A 22,939-nucleotide genomic window follows, 5' to 3' on the forward strand; every position below is an offset into this window, starting at 1 on the left:
GAGAGGTAAAGAAAAAAACACAAATAGATATAGCAGCTCAAGGAGCAGTATTTAGCAGAGTTATACCATTTATCCTATAATAGCATAGCAACTTAAAGGGAAGCAAGTGGTAGTAAGTAAAAAGAAAGTTTGTATGGATGCTTTTATGTGTTGAATAGATTACTGCTACTTGCTAAGTAAGTACAGAATTAGAAAAAAAGAGTATGAGAGTGCAACTGTAAAAATATTAAAATAAAGTAAAGGTGAGACTACTGTATGAGGCATGGAGAGAGTAGGAATCCAAATGCAAACGGTAATGTGGGAAGGCTTCAGAGAAAGTGGTGGTAAGATTAGTCTGGGTTACTACATGGGCATAACCAGTGGTTACAAAGGTGTTGTCTGAGTTGTTTTTTGAAAATTTTTACTGAGGAGAGAGATGAGAGTTCAAAGGGAAGGAGGTTCCAGGATGTGCCAACAGTGTTGGCGAACAGAGAGTCACTGGCGTTATTTTTGAACTGTGGATACCAGTACTTTATTGGCTGAGTGAAGGGTTGTCAAATTACTATAGGGGGTAAGAAGGCTAGTAAGTATAGGAGAATTTTTTGGAAGATAGAGGATATTATGGGCGATAATAAGTTGTTTAATTTGGAGTTGATTATGAAGTTCTAGCCATCCTAGTTGTTTTAGGTTTTGACAGTGGTGAGTTCTAAATGAGGAACCAGTAGCAAATCTGGCAATATTGTTGTAGGAGGTAGTTTGTTAAGGTTGCTTCTTGACAGGTTGGTATAGATGGGACAGGCATAGAGGAGGGTGGAAATTAGATGGGTGAGGGCAATAGTTGTTCTAGCTGTTGGAGTAAGGAAGGGTTTAATCCTATAGAGGGAGCCTAATTTTCTGTTCACTGTTTTTATTGTAGCATTAATATGTATGTCAAAGCTAAGATTATGGTCTATAGTAACCCCTAAGAGCTTGGTAGTTGGGTCAGGAGATATAATGACACCCTCATTGGCTATAACTGTGAAGTGAATTTGGGGGGACCTTTGCGTGGGACTGAAGAGTAGTAGTTTTGTTTTTTTAGGATTCAGGAGGAGGCTATGCTGTAAGAACCATCTTTCTACGCTGTTGAGCACTGTTTGTGTAGTGGCCTGAAGTTGAGATGTAGAGGTAGCTGAGCATATTAGTGTGGAGGCATCAGCATATTGGATACATGTAGCTTGAGGAATGATCAAATTGAGATCATTTATGAAAATTGAGAATAGGAGAGGGCCTAGGATAGAACCTTGAGGGACTCTTAGGTTAATAGGAAGGTGAGAGGACAGATTATTTTCCCAGAGCACAGCCTGTTGCCTATTGTCAAGGTAGGATTTAAACCATTTTAAAGCCTGTATATCTAGTGAGAGAGAACCAAGTATGTTCAAGGGAAGATGATGGTTGACCATGTCAAAGGCTTTTGATAGGTCAATAAAGAGTGCTGAGGATAGAGTATTGTTGTTTCAGTTATTGTTAATACAGTCAGAAAAGGATAAGAGGGCTGTGGTGGTACTATGGTGAGGCCTAAAGCCATGTTGGCAGTTAGCTAGTAAGTTATTTTTTAGTAGGTGGTCTAGTAGTTGGCGGTGGATACATTTTTCCATAATTTTAGATAAAGGGGAGAGTAAAGCTATTGGACAGTAGTTAGAGAGTTCAGTTGAATTGCCTTCTTTGTGGAGTGGGATAATATGGGAGACTTTCCAGATAGATGGTATTGTTCCTTCCGTGATGGTTCTATTTATAAGGATGGAAATAGGAAAGGATATTGCTGCTGCAGCTATCTGTAGATATTCTGCTGGTAAATGGTCAGCTGAGGGGGTACAAGGTTTTAGTTTATGAAGAAGAGTGCAGATGAGGGATGTTGGGACTGGTTGTAAATTAAATGATGGGGTTAAAGTTGACAAGGAGGATGATAGATATGTGTTAACAGGAGGTAGCGAGTTGGCAGGAGTTTGGACTGCTTCAGTGAAGAAGGTATTGAAGGCATTAGCAGTATGCTTTGGATTTTCATAGTTGGATCCTGTAGGGGTGGGAGTTTTGGACTGTCCTGGGTGGAGGAGTCTGTTAATGCCTGCCCAGAACTTTTGTGGTTTATATTGATGGGTTTGCTGGTTGTTGTGATAGAAGTTCCTTTTATCTAGTAGTATAGACTTTTTGGTGACATTTCTTAAATGTCTAAATGTTAAAATGATCAGCAGGGTTTTTAGTTGCTCGCCATTTGGCCCAGATTTTATTTCTCTGTATAATTTTGTGCCTTGTTTCTTTTATTAGCCATGGAGCAATTTTTATCCTATTTCTCATTGAGCGAGATGGGGCATGATGGTCCAAGATTTCTAAGAATTTGGCATTAAAGTAGGATACAGCTTCATCTAATTGGAGGTATTTTATGGGTGACCAGTCACATGCTTTCAGTTCAGTTTGGAAGTTAATAGGGTTAAAGTTTTTGTTGGACCGAATGGTTTTATATAAGGTTGCTATATTTATATATTTTCCATCTATATGAGTTATAGTCAGAAGGTGTGCATTATTGTATGGCATTATACCACTGTACCATCTTGCATTATACATTGTACATAGAGAATGTCTGGCATATTGAGTAATTTTGACAGAATGCTCCTATTTCAAGTACATAAGCTGTTTAAGAGCAGGTCGCTAAGTATAGTGCGTCAATTTGAAGCAGTTCTTATATTTTTTACATTTTTATATTTTTTATATATTTGACAGTGATACACGTAACCCCTGTATTTAAGAATCTCAACTTAAAAGGGGCACATTATTTTGATATTGTACTAAGTACAATGTTGTAGATTAAAGTAGTTTTCCACACAATAGATAATGACTGGCAGTTGATTTTTTTTACGCCCGAAGCGGCCCCCTGATGCACAACCTTCAACGAAGGTACACCCATTCACGCATGTCTCCACACAGAAAGAGCCTAGCTGAGAAAGAATCGACACAATGTCTTGCTGTGAGAGGACAACTAACTTACACCAGCACCCCACCACGAGATAGTGATCTGCATATATTCTTTATATTCTTCATTTATAGTGTATATCGATATGTAATGTATGCTGCTTTACTAGCTTACATTCCTAGTTATATAGAGTATTACTATTAACCTTTTTCTATTATTAGGAAGCTGTACAGTGGGATATTTATATATTTATATATTATATATGCAGAAATGGTGCATACCAGCTTTGTAGACATTGATCACACAAGTATTATTAATATAATATATAAGGATTTTTTAGTTTGATTATGGTAAGCATTTTTATGACTTGATTCTATATATACATTTTAGTAATAGGAGAGCAAACAATGCTTTTTTGGGAATAACTCTCATAGTTTCCGAATGTTTAGTTTGATGTGCAAGATAGGAATTTTTAGTAAAATTTTTAATATGAATGTGTAGCTTTAAATGCTTAATTGATCCAAGAAATTTAACATGTGACAGTTATATAAAGAGCTCTTTGAAAACTTTTGAATTTTAACGGTCTGATGAAGCTTTATGCGAAAGCGCTTACCTGATGTACATAAATTAAAATCGGAATTTCTTCTTTATACGAACAGAGCATCTTGTATTTTGTACACAGTTGTCTATACTGGATTTACGGCTGAGCTGTGATTGCCTCCTAGCTGGTTTATATGAACTTATTTGCTTTCTGTTTTTAGGTTGACAGACGTTTTAACATTAATCTCAAGTCATGCTCAGGTGATGCATTTTACAGAATTTGTAACTTTGCCCCTCCAAGTGAGGCATTCGTTCTCTTCATTTCTACTAGTCACATTTACTAGTCTCCATGCTCTGCAACATTCTCAGGCTGTAGCATATTATTAAATAGGCTCCTTTCTATCCAGTTGCTCTGTTCTTGCTCTGATATTTCTACAAGCTACCCTGTCTTATGGGCAACGTTGAATTATGACTTCAAACAGCATATGCTCTTCCTCTATCTATGTCTTTAACCAACTTCTGGTACCTATAGGGCTTTCTAATAGCATGCCTTGGTCTTGTTTGGATTTGCATACTCCAGTGAATGTGCTTGATTATTGCCCACCCACTTGATACAATAGACAGCAACAGGATGAATTACCATCCAAATACCATCTGTATTTCTGTAAAGGTAATGGGTTGCTCTTTTTTATCTAAATGAATACTAACTCTTCTACTGCCTTATTATTATTAGTTTTCTTCTTATATACATGCTGCTCTTTCATAAACATTACCATAATGTCAGAGTCTGACAGATCTTGTAGTTCTCTGCAATCATGTAAGACATTGTACTTCTTTAACTGTCCATTAAAACAGTATCAGAATACAGTTTCAAAACCACATGGTGGCATTGAGGGATAAAGCTCTAACTATGGCCCAGATAACCAGGGTTCAATTAGTGGCATCTGTCTGAGCATCAAGAAGAGATGGATGTTACCATTCTGGGAGGGGAGAGCAATGATGTGGGTCTCTCCCATGATGATCACTGGAGACTGAGGATATTGTGCAGCTAGGGAGGCGTGGTCCAAAGCAGGGATATGATGGAGACATGAGAGAGCTGCTGCAAAACCAGGGCAATACAGTGCACATCTACATTGCACTCCTGCCCCATGGATGTGACCACAGATACCAGAAGATAAAGGCGAGTAATGGGGTAGGTCATAATCAAATATCCCTAACAAAGACAGCCAACCCCCCAGAAAACATGTAAGATCCACATCAGCCCCAGCAAGTATTAAAGTAACTCCATGGGTGTTGAGAGAGGTTGGTAAATCTGATGATGAACGTGGGACACTGTGGTTGCAGTGCCATAGGATGAAGCGGTGGGGGCAAAAAAAAAATGCAGTTTCAAACATCACCACATTATATAGGCATACACAGGTATGAGTGTTGCTATCATAGTGAAAATCTAGATATGTAGCCTTTTTTTCCACACTTAAAATAGTTTACTGCTGCTACTTTTCATTTGGTATCAACATTTAACACAGGTTTTACTACAGGTATAGACTAATCACTTCTATACATAGTTTCATGGTATAACAATATTTCTACTAAACTATCAGAATTTTCAGCAGGCCAGATCCAGAATACTTTGCTAAGCAAATCTGCAGAATGTTCAGCCACACACAGTGTATGTGATTCAGATAAACAAGCTACACAATATAACCATGGTGAGCAGCACAGTCTGACATGATATATCCTAATTGCCAAATAACAGCATGGTGATGAGCAGCATTATTAAAATAAGTGTTTCTGTGTATTCTAATGAACCAAAACAATATGGCAGAATGTCACAGAAACATATAAATGTTGTATAACAGAGCTGTGCCTGCTGCATATTTGAACTCAGCCAAATGCTTGTGTTCAGACTGAGTGAATTATTAAACAATGTTAGATATTGTTTCACGTTTAGTAAATTTGCAACTGCTGTTGCCATACATGACTGTGCACAACATTGTGAATGGAGGCACAGGGTATAACCACACTTAACATTTCACAGACTACACAACATTGACATTGTGAACTGGTACAGTCTTTACAGGAACATCATTGAAGAAATTATGGACATATGTTGACCTCATCTACAGCCCTGTGAGACTCAGAGTACCAATCCAAGTGGATACCAAGGTCTGTGTGGCTTTATGTATATGCGCTACAGGGACCTTTCAGTGACCTACTGGAGGCATATGACTTGATAATGCTTTATCAGCTTCTTGATGGTATGCTTCTGAGTTTAGGGGAACCTGTGTGGTGCCCCCATACCCTAGAGGATAGAGCCAATAGTATGCAAGATTCCTATGATATAGTCCATTTCTCTGATGTCCTAGGGATGGGGTCATAGACTACATACACATTGAAATAAAGGCCCCAGAAGAAGGTAAGTGAATTGCAAAGAGTATCACTCCATCAACCAGGTGGTCTGTACTGCACAGGGTATAATCTACAATGTGTGAGCAGGTTACCCAAGCAGTTATCATGACTCCCACAGATGGCACACCTGTGACCTGTACCAATGGTTTGTGAAGGGGTGACTTCCCACAGGGGCATCTTGTTGGTGATGGGGATATTCCCTGGCACCCATGAGAAATGCACTTAATCAAACAGACCACTCGAACAACCATGCCCAATTGCAAACGATAAGTATTAATGAAAGTGCATTTGGGCAGCTGATGGCATGTTTTTGCTATCTGGATTCATCTAGTGGTGCCATGCAGTATAATCCTGCAATATGTACAGCATATTGTTGGTATGTACAGTGTTACAGAGCATTAGACTTAGGAGGTAGTTACAGCAGGATAGGTACTTGCCAGCATAACAACCGGCTGTGGAAGCTGAATCAGATGAGGGGTCAGAGGAGAAGCCAATAGCAAGGGATGATCATGCCAGATGGGAGTGAGCGCAGTATACTATGGCATTTGCAAAGAAGCAATAACTTATACATAACTTCCAAACATGCAAGAGTAAACCAGATACATTATAGTAAAATGATGGATGCAAAATCAACACCAAGCTGTTCTTACCCATGCATAGGGTGGCCACATTGTGCATCAGATATAGAAACCCCAAGAAACAATGTACAAACGGCAAGGCATAGTTATCTTCATTTGCACAGGTAGAAAAGGCAGAACTGGACTGTATGTCTTTCCCGGGGAAGTGTGTGAGTGCTAAGGCGTATGAAAGTAAAATTTGCTGTTCTGTGAAATGTTAATCCTATTGGGAGCCCTTAATGCTGAGATGCTCCAGTGTCAGTGGATTGTGTGATGCACTTGGGGCTGTGGTGGTGACATAGCCTCAGCAGTAGTTGCAGCACTGAGACATGTGTTTTTCAACAGGGCTATGGTATGCATGGCAGAGGGTTCAGCATCCTGTGCATGCCCCCACCCATGATAGCTGGCTATAGCAGGAGTTTTACTGGATGTAATATGACTCTGGCTAGATGCTGGTTGCTGTATGATCTTCAGTGTTGTCTGCTATGAGACACGCCACTGAGATGATGGCCACAAGAATGGGCATGGGTTCATGGGAGAGTAGACTCCTTCACAACAGATGTTGCTGTGGAAGTGCTAGCACTGTTGGAGTTGAATCTTCGTCATCCATTGCCATGTTGATAAACAGCTGTGGATGTAACAGATTATCATCTCCATGGATGGCCACTAGCCCCTGGCAGGTGAACCAAAGAAGACAGTGTACGTTCCAGTATGTGATTATGGCTATCCAAGGAATTACACATACAAGACATACAATCCCATAGGTCATCACATGCACCCTGAATCACACTCACAATATTTGCCATGGCTGTGGTGGTACTAGCCTGTGCCTCCACAATGGCCCTGCACATATGCTAGGCTGCAGTAAATGACACACCAACCTTAGGGGAAAGGTGGTGTCCAAGTCTCCAGTGATCATCATTACTCCACCCCATCTGTGTGGATCTCTCTGCCAATGAGTGCTAGGGTCAGATTCTGGAATATGTCTACTGGGGAACAACACATTTCTCCGATCAATAGTGCCCCCACTAACCTGTCCTTACTTTAATGTGAGGGTAGCCTGGGTATCTACAGGCAGTGAGACTGTGTTCATGGTCTGTGTAGGTAATGCAGAGGTCACATTCCCTGTGTCCAACACATACTCTGTACTCACTGACTGTGCAAGCTCATCCCTGTCATATTTTCAGAGGCTACAGATCATGCATCATCAGGCAGGAGCAGTTCCATACTAAAAATGTCAGTGGATAGATAACTATTTAAGGGATTGCCAATCCACTGAACAAAAATAGCCAAAACAACATTCCCCAACAGTGGAGACCCCCTCCAACTGTTAAGGAAACCTAGAGTAAGTTTATAGTGTTTGGGGGGTGCCCCCTATATTGCAGTGCAGGGAGTTTGCCCCCTGTAAAAATAACTTACCTTAAAGGTTTACCAAAAGCTGTTTTGGACCTTTTTTTCAATGGCTCAGCATTCAGTCAAAGAATTGTTTATTTAAAAACATGAATCCATTCCACAGTGCTTGTGCTGAATAAACAATCACATGTGAATACAGAAAAGTACAAAATATCCAGTGTAAGTATGACTCAGCACCAGAGTTTTATTTGCAACTCAGAGTTTTACAAATATCACCATGATAAAAAGTAATACTTCATGTGGGCACCTTATGCAGATTGCTGTGGATGTTGAACCCCTGATGTTCCTGTATATTGTAAAGCAGAAAGCTTTAATAAGTTTTAGAGTGACTAAGAGGTACAGAGGACAGGAAGGTATTGATACACAGAAATAGGCATATATACCTGGGGGCATCTGTTGAGGATTGTCCCTGGGGTCTGGCCAGCTTTGCCCCAACATCCATCATCACACTGTGGGACTCATTGATGTGTCACTCCCTTTGAGAAATGTGAGAAACTCCTGTGTCTCCATGGGAGGTAAATACTCAACAGCCTACTACATGTTGCTTTACAGCTCTGTGCCAGGAGTTGTGTTCTTTGCTGGGCATCTCATATCAGTGGATTTGTGATGACTACTTCATAACCACAGTCCTGCCCACCAACTGCATTAATGTTGGATGCAATGTCTTCCAGTCACAGTCATGGTAGGGTTGGTTGGCTGGCTGCAGGCAGGTCAAAGAGCTGATGGTCATCTAGATGGATAACCTGGAGTAGCACCTCATACTGTGCATCTGAGAACTTGGGCTTACATGTTGATTATATCCCAGCAGATACTTTACTATGTTTTTGCTTGGCCTGTTTTTTTTAGGCTCATCACATTAATCCTCTGTTGGCAAAATTCTGGTAATGATGGTTGTTGGTTCAGGTCCCCCTCTTAGTCATGTATACTAACCCTGCTATATTGAGAAGTATTTTTGGTCCTTCTAATATATAATGCTTAAATGTATTATAGTCAAAATATATATGAGCTTGAAAGTAACTGTAAGTAAAACAATTTTTGTTCTTAACAGTATTTCTATAAAACATTTCATAATATAAACATTTTCAGTGATTGTTGTATGTGATAGAGATACTAAAGCAAACCATTGCTTTTTTCTTTTTCAGTTTTAGTAAATGTAGGCATTACAAAGTAAAAGAGAAGAAAGGTTGGACAACAGCTTGCTTAAGTTAATATGCTTTAATCTCAGGCTGTTGAGTTGGGGAATGGGTTGTAAATGTGTATTAATTATAATATATGTAGAGTTGAGATGTTTCCCTTACTTTTGTATAGCTGAATGTCTGGATTAATGCCCTTGGCTTAATCTAATAACAAATTCTTGTATAAGCATGGGGGCTTTAAAAATAAGAGAACACCGTGAATGTAATGAAATGTTTTCATTTAGCAAATAAATGGTCAATTAGAGTTGAGAAGTCTGCAGTTGAGAGCAGCTGCACATTCTGTTCTTATGTTTCCATGGAGTCAAGCTGCCTACAGGTGCAGCCAATACATTTTGAAAGTTCTGGACATTATTTGCTGAGAAAAATGTAAAATTAAAATATACAAGGGCAAGGAGCTTACTAAATAATAACGTTTAAAATTATTGGAAGTGAATAAAAGATAGTAGCTTTCCTGGTACCTAAATACTTCAATGTATTTGCTAGAAGAGTGCATAATTTAGTTTTATTTAAGGATACCCAGTGCACTTTTTCTTAAGGCTAAACGTTATTATTTTTCTGAAAGCATACCAGCTATTTTTCACATCTGTGAAGGGAATAAAGATAAGACAAGAACAGACAGCAATTAGTGTAAGTAGGAGCACATGCTTTAATACGAGTCTCCTCAGCATGAATAATCTTAATTTTAGATTAGGTAATGCTTGTGTTTGTAGCTGTTGATTTGAGAAAATTCTTTCTGTCAGGATTAAATGTCATTATTTGAAAATGTACATAATTTTGTGCGCTTGTTTTAAGTTAATAGGTTATGATGGTGTTGTGTTTTTTTTTTTTTTTTTTTTGAGGATTTTCATTAAAATAAAAGTCTTGTAAAATGTGATACAGGTTGAAATACAGATAACAAGAAATGGTAGAAAGAATTTACCTGACAAACATTAAATGGGTGCATGTAACACAAAAGCTGGAAGATTATCAGAGACCAAGGAAAAGGGGAATACTTATATTAATTCCTAGAGTTGCTTCAATAGTAATAGAAAAGGAAAAAGGATAACAATGGCACATTTGTGGTAGTAAGGGGCTACTGGCAAGGAAGGTGGATATTGCTGGCATGTATTTATATTCCACCTAAAACTGCTTTTATCAAGTTTTAAGAACAATTGGGGGGTAATAATCAACTTTCAGCAGGGAATATTACTTAGAAATGGGGACTGGAACTTGATTTGCAATGGTGAGGATGTATCTAGGGGACATAGAAGGGAAAATATAACAAATGAGAATAGAAATGCATGAAAATATTTGGTCCATAGGTTTGTAGGTTCATATGATGATACTAGGTTATTGGCCTGGAGGCCCTTATAAGCCTAGCCAAGAATTTTACCTATGTTCCCTCAAAGTCAACACCTGTTCCCCCTGTCTAGCAGGGACACAGGTGGGATCCCAGGGGTGTATTTTCTGTTTTCCATTCAGTCGTCCAGGTTCCTCTTAAAGAGGGATCGAGAGGTACTCTGCTTGACATGGAGAAGGAGTCTATTCCACAGATAGGGGAGTCTTTGGGACACAAATCTATCCCATCAACAAGTTCTATTAATGTCACAGACCAGGTTAAGGCCTTGCATATGGGTTGCTTGAGTGGAGTTTTTCTTATGGATATGCAACAACTCCATGAAGGCTGGGTCTGAGATGGCCTTGTATGCCAGACACAGGTCAACTCTGAGTAGTCTGTATGAGACTGAGTAGAGGAACAGGGCTCTTAACCTATCTGTATAAGATAAGTGTTTGAGACTCTGGATTTTCCTGGTGAGGAACCTGTGTTGTCTCTCCAACTGCTTCATGTGCTTGTCAAGGTACATGCCAAAGGGGACATTGTACTTGATAATGGGTTTGATAATGGAGGAGTACAGGGATGTTATGACCTCCTTGTTCCTGGAAGAAATGCCTGTATTTATGAGGTGGGCCATGTAGAAAGCCTTCCGTACAATGGAAGCAATGTGGTGGTCAAACATGAGGTTGCCATCAACCTGTGTGCCCAACTCCCTCACAACTGATTACATGGTTAGTATGTTGTTATTAATGTGATAATTAGTGGGAATGCCATTTTCCCCAAAGGGGATAATGATACAGTTCTTGGCATTAAGTTTGTGGCCATGCTTCTGGCACCAGTCATTACTTTGGGTAAAGCCCTCTTGGAGGATGTTCACATCACTAGGGGAATTTAAGACAGCACCCAGCTTGCAGTCATCTGCAAACTTGGTCAACCACTGAGTACTGGTTTTGTCTTGCACCTCAGAAAAGTATAGCCCAAACAGTAGAGGCCCCAAGACTGATCCCTGGGTACACAGCTCATTATGGGTCTACTACTAGAGGTGGCATCCCCTATTTCGACTGAGTGGGTTATATCAGTGAGCAGTTAGCTACTCATCTGGTAACATACAGTTTGATGCCTAGCTGGGAGAGTTTATCTATTATGCCTGAGTGGGGAATAGTGTCAAAGGCTTTGGCTAGGTAGAGGTAGGTGGTATGTACTGTCTTTCCCTCGTCAATGGCTTTGGTGACTGTTTTGAAGAAGTCAACTAAGTTTAACAGGCATGATCTCCCTTTGACAAAACCAAACTGTGTGGGATCAAGTGTTTAGAGGTTGCTAATGTCTTTGTTTATAAGGTCTATGATAATGTGTTCCATGGCCTTGCAAATCAGGCTAATTAGGCTGATGGGCCTATAATTGCCTGGGTCAGTGAATGCTCCCCATTTGTGTAGAGGGATGACAGTGGCTGTCCTCCATTCAGCTGGGATGAAGCCAGTGTTCAGGCTTTGGTTGAATAGGATGTCTAATGGAGCTGACAGCTCATGCCTGAGTTCATGTAGGATACAGCCAGGGATGTTATTGGGTCCCATGGAGACTGTATTTTTTGCCTTTAAGAGGGCATTAAGGACCTGCTCTCTCATGATGAGGGGAGGGGGATTTAGTAGGAACTCAAATAGAATTTACATATTATTCCCCAATTTACAATAACTGGACTAGACTATACAGAACTTATATGTCACAGAAACATGTGCATTTAATTGAAAGGTTCTATACACACCTGATAACTATTTCAGATCATGTGCCAGTAACAGCTAAGATAAAAATGCAAGGTAATGAAGTAAAAATGAGACACTGGCACTTCCCAACCTACCTGTTAAAAAGAGGAATTTAAGGGATGGGTAATGGAAATTATTTGAGAGTCATTAGGGTAGATATAGAATTCTTTAGAAGTTACAGCTAGAGAGTAGGATAAAATAAAAGTAAAGTTTAAAAATAGGCTAGAAATAAAAGAAAAGGATATAGTTAAGAAGTAACAAGAATTATTTAGAGGGAATGACAAAGGTTAAAGTATTACACAATAAGGGGAACTGCACAGAACAAGAAAAGGCACAATTGCAGAGTGCTAAAGCTAAAATGAGGGAGTATATGGATAATAAGCATGAGTTTAGAAAGATTGCTAAGTAACAGTTTTTTGATAATAATTCCAGAGCACAAAGATGTTTAACACAACAACTTCGGCAACAGAAAGTAGAAAGGGTTATTGCTAAACTTGGGGGGCTATAACAAGAAAACTAACCAGAGATCCCGTAGAGGTATTAGAGATATTTCAGAAATTTTATGAATATTTGTATAAAGAAGAGAAACGTGGAAATCAAGAGAGAGCACACATGGAAATATTTATGGAAGACTTAAGTATGCTTAGGTTAGAGGCAGATCTGGCTTAACAACTGATAGATAAGAATAGCGGCGATGGGATGGAAATGGTGATAATATAGTTAAACTTCAAGAAGTCTCCAGGAATAGACGATATTCCTGTGGGAGTATGGAAACTAGGAGGGAAAAAATGATAAAGATCTAGAAGGTTTTATTTAACAGTATTTTCGAAGATGGAAAGCACTAACATCCTGGAAGAAAGAAATGGTGGCTGTAATACCTAATGGCAGTAAAAATCCCATCAGGCCCAACTTCATATAGGCACATTTCAATTTTAAACCATGATTATCAAGTGTTTATATCCATAACAGCCAAAAAATGACAAACGTGCTACTAAAATTGATAGATTTGGATCAATGTGATTTTGTAAATGGGGTGACAAACATTTGACAAGATTAACAGAATAATAAATCAGAAGGAAACAGATTGTAAGGAAGTACCGTTGCTGTTGGTGGGTTTTGATTCAGAAAAAGCTTTTGACAAAGTAAGATGGGATTTTTGAGCGGGTCTATATCACATCAAACTTATATAAGTTTGAACGATGTAATATCGAACCAAAAAGTCCAAAATGCAAAAATAGTGAAGCCACGGCACATCAATTTTTTCCCAGGGAAAAAAATCTGTGGGCTGTTTTCGGGGCTTTGCTATTTCCTCCGCTGTGGTGTGATCTTGGAGTTGGTATATTTAAGTAGGGAGGGGTGTGGAGGCACAGTTTTAGTTTAAGGTTTATATTTTTTTTTGTTAGGGAACAGCGATTTTTTTTTTCCCTGGGGAAAAAAAAAAATCACTGTTCTGTGTGTTATTTATTGTGCAGTTTTGGACTTTTGAGTTCAATATTACATCATTCAAACTTATACAAGTTCGACTATGTGATATAACCCTTTTTGAGCAGGGTAATGGATTCATTTGCATGCCCTGATATTTTAATAAGGTTAATTAGGAGGATATATGAGGGATCTGAGGCAAAAATTAAATTGGGAGGGTTCCTGTCTGATAAGTTGTTTCTGAACAGAGGAACCAGGCATGGGTGTCCTTTTTGCCCTGTGTGAGTTGCATTATATTTAGTGCCACTGAGAATGAAAATAAATTACTCAGAAATTCATAGACATAATTGGTATGGTAATCAAGAAAAGATGCCTTTATTTGTAGATGATATTATTTTGTACCTGATAAAACTAGAAAATGACATCTCTGTGGTGTAGAACATTTTGAGACAGTTTCAAATCTTTTCAAGATGTAAATGAAAATAAAACAAAGGCTACAGCTGTAAATTATGTACCCAAACATGAATAGGTTCAGCAATATGCATATTTTTGAGGACACAATAAAATGAAGTACTCAGGAGTATGGATTAAAAAGGCTTCTGCTATGGCAGCTAAGGATATGTGGGAAGAGACTAAACCAAAGATAATCCAAAAACTGAGAAACTGGAAACTATTGTTTATGGATATGGATAACAAGATACAAGCAGTGAAAATGTTTTTAGTCCCCTTAGTTTTATATACAGGTCAGGTATATGTTTATCTACCAGAGATGAAGTTGTGGACAGTAATTAATAAAGAGCTGAAAGATTTTACCTGGCAGGGGAACAGGGCAAGGGTCACAGTCCTGAACCCCAAAAAGCACGAAACACACAATCACGAACATACACACACCATACACCACTCAACATACACACACCATTCTACCCACACCACATAAACTACACAACCTTACACTACATATAAACAGGGGGGCGAGCCCCCCTGCAGCCCCCACACCCCCCTACTATATACCATATAACAACTATATATATATATATATATATATATATATATATATATATATACCATATACCAGCTATATATATATATATATATATATATATATATATATATATATATATATATATACCAACTCCAAAATCGCACAAACAGAAAAAAAAAACTCACACCCACACATTCTACAGTCCCTCACACACATACACGCACACACACACACACACACACACACACACACACACACACACACACGCACACACACACACACACACATACACGCGCACACACAAACACCAACACATCCAACACTCACAGTCATACTTCCACCTCCCTACCCTAACCCACATGTACAACTTACAAAAACACTCACATACACTCACTCACCTTAAATTCCAGACACTATTCCAGCAAAAAAATGTAGTGTAAATGCATAAGCGCGGCTTTGTGATTTTCAGTCACACTTATGCACTGTCACTATTTTGAAGTTTCGCCTTTATGGTCTCGAGATACTGAAATTCGAGGCACACACACGCACACACAGACACACACACACACACACACACACACACACACACACACACACACACACACACACACACACACACACACACACACACACGCTTCAGTTTTTTATGTTATTTGTACTTCTCTCAGTTCACCTCCTTGTTACAATCCTTTCTCTAACATACATTTATTTTGATTATTCTTTTGTCCTCTCTTTATTTTAGTATTAAATGTAGCAACATTATGACCAGCCTGTCAGCCTGTAGAGCTTCCACCACCCCCACCAGTGGAACTTGACTTGCGGATATGCAGCAGTCCCATCAAGGTGTGGTCTGAGATCTGTTTGTATGCCAGACAGATTTCACCTGTGAGGAGTCTGTATGAGACTGAGTAGAGGGACAGGGCCTTTAGCCTATATGTGTAGGGTAGATGTTTGAGGCCCTGGATTATCTTAGTGAGGAACTTCTGTGGTCTCTCCAGCTGCTGCATATGCTTTGTGCGGCACATTGTACTCAATAGTGGGCCTTATAAGGGATGAATACAGGGATGTTATGACCACCTTGTCCCTGGATGGGATATCCTTACTAATGAGGTGGGGCATGTAGAAAGCTTTCCATACAATGGAGGCAATATGGTGGGCAAAAGTCAGTTTGTTATTAACCTGGGTGCCCAAGTCCCTCATGACTGACTGTGTGCTTAGGACCTTATTATTAATGTAATAATTTGTGGGGATGTAGCTCTCCTCAAAGGGGATGATGATGCATTTTTGGCATTCAGTTTGAGGCCATGTTTCTGGCACCAGTCATTTGTTTGGGTGAGATCCTGTTGGAGGATGTCCACATCACTAGGGGAATTGATGACAGTGCCCAGCTTGCAGTCATCTGCAAACTTGGTCAGCCATAGCCCACTGGTTTTAGCCTGCACCTCAGAAAAGTATATCCTAAACAACAGAGGCCCCAAGACCGATCCCTGGGGTACACCACTCATTATGGTCCTACTGCTTGAGGTGACTTCCCCTATTTTGACTAGGTGGGTTCTACCAGTGAGCCAGTTTGCTACCCATCTGGTCACATATGGATTGATGCCTAGTTGAAAGAGTTTATTATATTATACAAGCGGGGAATAGTATCAAAGGCTTTGGCCAGGTCAAGGTAGACAGTGTGCACCATCTTCCCCTTGTCCATGGCTTTGGTGACTGCCTCAAAGAATTCAACCAAATTTAACAGGCATGACCTCCCCTTGATGAAACCAAATTGTGTGGGATTGAGTGTTTGGGGGTTGCCAATGTCTTTGTCCATGATAATCTGTTCCATGGTCATACAGATCAGGCTAGTTAGGCTGATGTGTCTATAATATCCTCTAGATCAGTGGACGCTCCACCTTTGTGCAAAGGGATGACAGTGGCTGTCCTCCACTTGGCTGGGACAAAGCTAGTACTCAAGCTTTGGTTGAATAGGGTGCCTAATGGTGCTGCATGTTCCTGCCTGAGTTCATGTAGGATGCAGCCTGGGACGTTATCAGGTCCCATGGAGGCTGTATTTTTTGCCTTTGAGAGGGCAGTGATGACTTGCTCCCTAGAGATAAGGGGAGGGGGCAGGTGCTGGGGATGTCCTGATTTACTGATGGGGGGATAGAGGGGTGAAGTTTTTATTGAATCTGTCTGCCAGCTGGTTGGCTATATCTATGTAGTTTGTGTATGTGGTGTCCTTGACCACCAGTTCTGAGCAGATCTGAGTATTTTCTTTGAGATTGCAGATATATATGAAGAAGGCTTTATGATTATCTTTGGTATATGTGGCCAGTTTGGACACGGTTTGCTTTGGAGGATTTCACTAGTGCTCTTATTTGCTTCTTCAGGCTAAGGAGAAATTGCTTCCAATTAGGTACCTGTGCTTTCTTGGTCCTGGACAGCATTTTTTTACTTTTATTATAGAGTTTATTTATTGCAGATGTGCACCAGACAGGCTTACTCTTCCTTAAGGAGGAGGATTTGTCTTGTCAGGTATTCTTGATTCCATGCAGCTATATAAATGCTTGTATAGTACTTGGTGTAGGTTTGGACATATGTGCCAGTTCCTATGGAGAGGGAAGGGGCTGTGAAGCTGTTTATAACTTCCCTCAGGAGGTTGTATCAGCTTTGGAGAAGTTTTTTTGTTTGACCCTAGCTGGGTTGGGGGGAGATGGTGACTTTGAAAGTGACTGCTTTGTGGTCGGATCTTACCAGGGAGGATGACACTGTAGGGGTGCTGCAGTGATTACTCATGTTAGTTAATATCAAGTCTAAGATATTGTCACCTCTTGTGAAGGTGTTGACCAGGTAGCCCAAGGCATTTGCATTGACAAAATAAAGGAAGTAGTTCTTCCACTCTGTGGTTGGATAGCTAAAGTCACCCAGGATCAGGGTAAAGGATTGAATCTTGATAGATTAGAAGAGGTCCAGATAGGTGGAGTGGCATCTTGAGTCAAAGTTAGGGGCCTGTAGCTAGCTATGATTTGAATAGGAGTCTTGCCAATGGTTAAATGCACCTGGAGTGTCTCCTGTGCATCATAATGTTTGACCAGCCTGGAGGTAGTATTTCTTTAATATATATTGCATCTCTACCTCCTTTTGCTTTGCTGCCCACAGTTTGGGAACTGAATGTAAAATAGGATGAGTAACCTTGTATGGCTGGGGTCCTGTCTGCAGATTTGAACCAGGTTTCTGTGATTGCACAAATGTCAACATCTTCCCGGGTTAAGAATGCTTGCAATGAGTGCAGTTTCATGTTTAGACTCCTAGCATTTAGGAGCATGACCTTTAGTTTGCATTTTGATGAAATTTTCATGTTGGTAGTTTTCACCTCATGACATTGCCTAAAAAAGGCACTATGGGGGAGGGAAGACCCTTTGCTAGAAGCCTGAAGCCTAAGGGTGACAGATGCAGGCCATCTCTGGAAAAGCATTGTGGGCTGTTGATCATGTCTTTCCAGGCTGTCAGGTACAGGATCCCCTTGGATTAATCCACATCTTTACTATCAAATCATAAATGCAGAAGTATATTGAAGAAAATGCAGTAAAACAAGAAACAGAGCACACTTACAGAAATCCTTCCTGTGTTGCACTGGCATAAGTAACTGAAAATGACCAAAGAAGAAAACTAACTTATTGCTAAAGCCAAGTGCAAGTGATACAAAAAGTAAGAGCAACTGTCAAAAGGAAAGAAAAAGGGATAAAAACAGCAATTAGCATCTGCAGCCTCATTGTATTAACTGTGTCTAAGTTGTCTCAATACAGAGGCAACAGGAAAAGTCCTTGTAGTTTTTGACTCATGATAATGTGCAGCCCATAAGATATGCATGGTTGAAACCAGAACAAAATCTGCTTCTTCCACAGCAGGAGTCCAAAAACAGTTATAATTTCCACATAAGCATTTTTCCAAGGTGATAGGAAACAATAGGGAGGATGGATAAAGACATTGTACTCCTTCCAAGAAACCAGCTGCCCATGTACAATCCAAAAAAACATGAGCAGCATCCTCTAAACCATGACAGCCAGGTCTTGAAGCACAAAAGTAGTTCCACTGGTCGGAAAATGAGGCCCTGGTAGGTAACTTATTCAGGGAGCATCTCCGCAAGAAGTCCTTGAGTTGAAGCAAATTCATGTATCATTCCCTACTAGAACGTAAACCATGCAGTCTCCAAAAGGAGTACTCGGAGTAGCCATCAATGGAGTGAAAAATCTCAAGAAGGGTATTGTACCATTTTCCCCTGGACAGCAGCAAAAATAGGTGATGTAACTTTCCAAAACAATAACATTGTCTGGATGTCACAGTGTTCAGCATCTGGTGGCAGACAACTCTGTTTACCTAATAGGCAGGTATGCCAGAACTACCCTGTTGTGGCTGGTAAAAGACGTCCTAATAAAGAAAAGTCCAGGAACTGTAAATGATGCAAAACTGTGTGTAAAAACAGTGTGTAGAAATAAGACATGATGGATGAGGATTAACCCCCCCCCCCTTTGAGGTGGAGAGAAGAGGATGCACCTTCAGACTGGATTGAGGACAGTCCCCCAAAGAAATCGAAAAACAGCTGTCATGAGTCTTGACATCCACACAAGTGGAAAAAAAGTATATGGAAAACACATAGCACAGAAGACTCAGAAAAGTTCCATTCAGCAAATAAACCTTTTTAGTGTATGAAAGAGTGAAGGTGCACGAAAAAGATAAGCGTGTACAAGCTTCGGTAAGAACCAAGTCACAGGCACTGACAACATAAGTTGATTGTCCAAATGACACACCCAAGATACTGATTCCTTAGCTTGAAAAGGTAATGCCCTGTATCAGGGCAAGTTGAAAAGGAGCATAACCATTGAATATAGAAAGGTTCAAAGAAAGTCCAACTAATGAAAAGGCATCCTTGAGAAAGGCAAGCAGCTTTAGCAAAACTGGAACAGATTCAGAGAGAATGGTCTTGTCATCAGCAAAAGAGAAAAAACAGGGAATAAGGACTCCTGCACAAGAAAAGGAATGTGGAACCAAATAGAAGTCTGCTCATGCCTTGAAGAAAACAGTGTTGGCAACCATAGTAAAGAGGTAACTACTGAGAGGACAGCCTTGATGGATACCATGTTTTCATTGGCAGGGTGGGCTCAACCCAGCCATTAACAACAGGTATGATGATGAATGCAGAATAAATGGAAGCAATACACTGACAAAACAGTGGTCCAAAACCATAAGCAGCAAGAATGTCAAACAAAGCATGGTGATCTACATTGTCAAATGCCTTGGATAAATCACATGACAAGATCAAGGCAGTAGAAGAAGTGTTGACATAAGAGAAAAAAGACTTCAGAAGGTGCAGGAGATCAGTCATGTGTTTCCCTGAAATCCCGTAAGTTCTCAGGTCCAGTAAGTAAAACATGAGCAAACACAGCAAGACCTGTAGGATCTTGCAAAATAATTTGTAGTCTGTATTGCAGAGCATAATAGGTCGCCAGTTGACTAAGTCACGGTGATCACCCTTCTGCCACAAAAATTTCAAGACTATAGCTAAAAACTCCCATAAACAAAACCCAGAGTTTAACCATTCATTAAAAAGATGGACAATGGAAGAAAGTTGATCTTCTGTAAGTGAGCGATAGAAATAGTAAGGCAGCCCATCAATTCCAGGAACACTGTTTTTAATGGTAAAGGAGGGATATGGCAACAGTTACTTCCTGCAAAGTGATAAGAGCATCAAGGGCTACTTGAAAAGCACCTGGCATAGGAGGAATCAACCATGTAGTACATGGTACATCCTTGCCAGAGCATGAAGATGTTAAGTAATCATGCTCCATCCATAAAATGCCATGTTTGTCCTGTGTTTCCACTCCATCAGGTTGTAAAAGGCTGTGCATGTAAGTCTCTTTCTATAGCACTTTCTTACCAATGTACTGTAAGAACTGCTCACCTCGGCCTTTGAGCGAATGCACCAGGTTCCATAAAACAGTCTGTCATAGTGACATCACGTGAAAAGCGTGCATAAATGTAGTATTGTGCAGGTATCATCAATGCTGACAGTACAAACAAGTGATGTGCAAACAAGCCCAAACCAGCTCAAAGGCGGGGTTTAAATACTACAAAAAATAGAAGATTCTAGTAATACAGAAATCTAGCCAGTCCTGCTAGTCCCTGCTTTCTTTACCAATCAGCGCATGCCAGACAAGGTCCAGGCAGCTCTGCTACTCTCACTATCAGAGAAGATAGGCCCCTACCAACACAAGATGGCTGCCAGAAACACAGAAGGCAAACACAAGATGTCTGCCAGAAACACAGAAGGCAAACATAAACAGCTCTGGATGCAGCAAATCTGTATCCAGACTATGCTACTCACTTTAAGGGTTAGTAACACAGTATCCGAAGAGACAAACAAAAAGGTGTCTTCCAATTGTTGTTTAAATAGAAGATGAGTATCAAAGTGTTCATATAAGTCCAGAATATCCTATTGGACTGCATGATCGACAGTTATCTGCACCAGTTTATAGTATATAGGATTATTCAGAAGTATTTCAACTGAGTCTCCTGACCATTTACACCTTTGCAGCACATACCTGTAGGCTATACACCCTTTCTCTAGGAGGTCTGGGTCAGTCAAGTCTGGGGTGAACTTGTGGGCACGCATCCAATCATGTAGGTCCCATTTGAAGAATGATATTGTATCACACAGCTTAATCTTCAGGGATAATCTGTTCCAAAGGTGGGCAAGGCGTTGCACGATGAATCAGTCTCTCCACTACATGTTATTTATCTGCTGATGAATCTTTAGGGCCCTGGTTCTGGTATCTGTGGAACTATTAGACTTCTGGAGACAGAAGCAATCTAGAGCAACTGGGTCTCTAATGACATAGACGGCAAGGTATAAATCTCTCCTCAAGAGACTGTAAGCTACTGAATAAAGGGACAGTGCCTTCAGTGTCTCTTTGTAGCTTGGGGTCATTATATCTGTGATCTTCTTACTTAGGAACCTATGGAGCCTTTCTAATTGTTTAATATGTCTAGTGAGGTATTTCCTAAAAGTGGGATTATACTCAATAACTGGCGTAATCTTAAAATAAATAAATAAATGGCCTAATCAATGTAAACATAAGGAAACATGACCGTTTAATCTGAATGGCATTTCCTTAGCAATGAACCGTGCTAAGTGGATGGATTTTATGACTGACCAGAGCTGTATTGTAGTTGCCTTTTGGAAATAAGTTTATTTCACTGATTATCATATAATAGGACCCTGCTCAACATTAACAGTCATTAGAGATCTAGCACCTTTATTGATAATGAACTAAACTTCAATTATTGTGTATCAGTTATAATTGAGAAACCCTTATAGCTTACCCAACTAATTACAATAGGTATATCCTCCAGGTCCAATAATGTCAACCCACCCTCCCATTCTTCCCTTATTAGGTCAGTCATAGAACACAATGCACAATTTGAAACATAAAACTCCAAAAGTGTTGCTCAACTAGAAAGACTGTAATATTTTCTGATTAAAAACATCAAAGGACTAAGTTCTCTTAGCTACCAAGTAGGACTAAAAACTCTCTCAAATTCTTTGGTCTCATACCAGCTCCTGTTGATTATTTCTGTCTCTTTTTCTTGGCTACGAAAGATCGTGCCCTCCACCTTATAAATACTGGTAGAATTAAAAACATCTGCTCCAAAGACCTTAACTTCCATTGCAACATAAATGAGACCCTTGAAGAAATAGATTACTCATCCAATGTATCTAATATATATGGAACAAGCACCTTCTGTATGTTGAACAATGTAACATGCCAGTCTTCTGAATATTGGATGAGTGCTCCCAGATTTACCCCTGGGGTAAACAGTATGTTCATTCCTAAAGTGAGTTGCAAATCCTGGAATGTATAATAAGGGGGTCTGCATGGTTTCCCAGGCAGGTTGTGTAGGAAGACCCTATGAACATATAATAAGGGGGTCTGCATGGTTTCCCAGGCAGGTTGTGTAGTAAGACCCTATGAACATATAATAAGGGGGTCTGCATGGTTTCCCAGGCAGGTTGTGTAGTAAGACCCTATGAACATATAATAAGGGGGTCTGCATGGTTTCCCAGGCAGGTTGTGTAGTAAGACCCTATGAACATATAATAAGGGGGTCTGCATGGTTTCCCAGGCAGGTTGTGTAGTAAGACCCTATGAACATATAGAATACTTGTTTTGAATGGGCAGTATGATCTCCAACAGTCAGGCATGATTGTTGAAGAAGGTAGGAGAGTGGCTCTGAATCAAAAGAGGGGGTGACAGCTGATGGGTTACCCCAACCCCCCCCCCGTAGAAAATGTGGAGAATGGAGTTGATGATGATGAATGGGA

This window comes from Protopterus annectens, chromosome 13.part0 (genome assembly GCF_019279795.1).
Source record: "Protopterus annectens isolate FY-2018-M chromosome 13.part0, PAN1.0, whole genome shotgun sequence".
Classification (NCBI taxonomy): Eukaryota; Metazoa; Chordata; order Ceratodontiformes; family Protopteridae; genus Protopterus; species Protopterus annectens.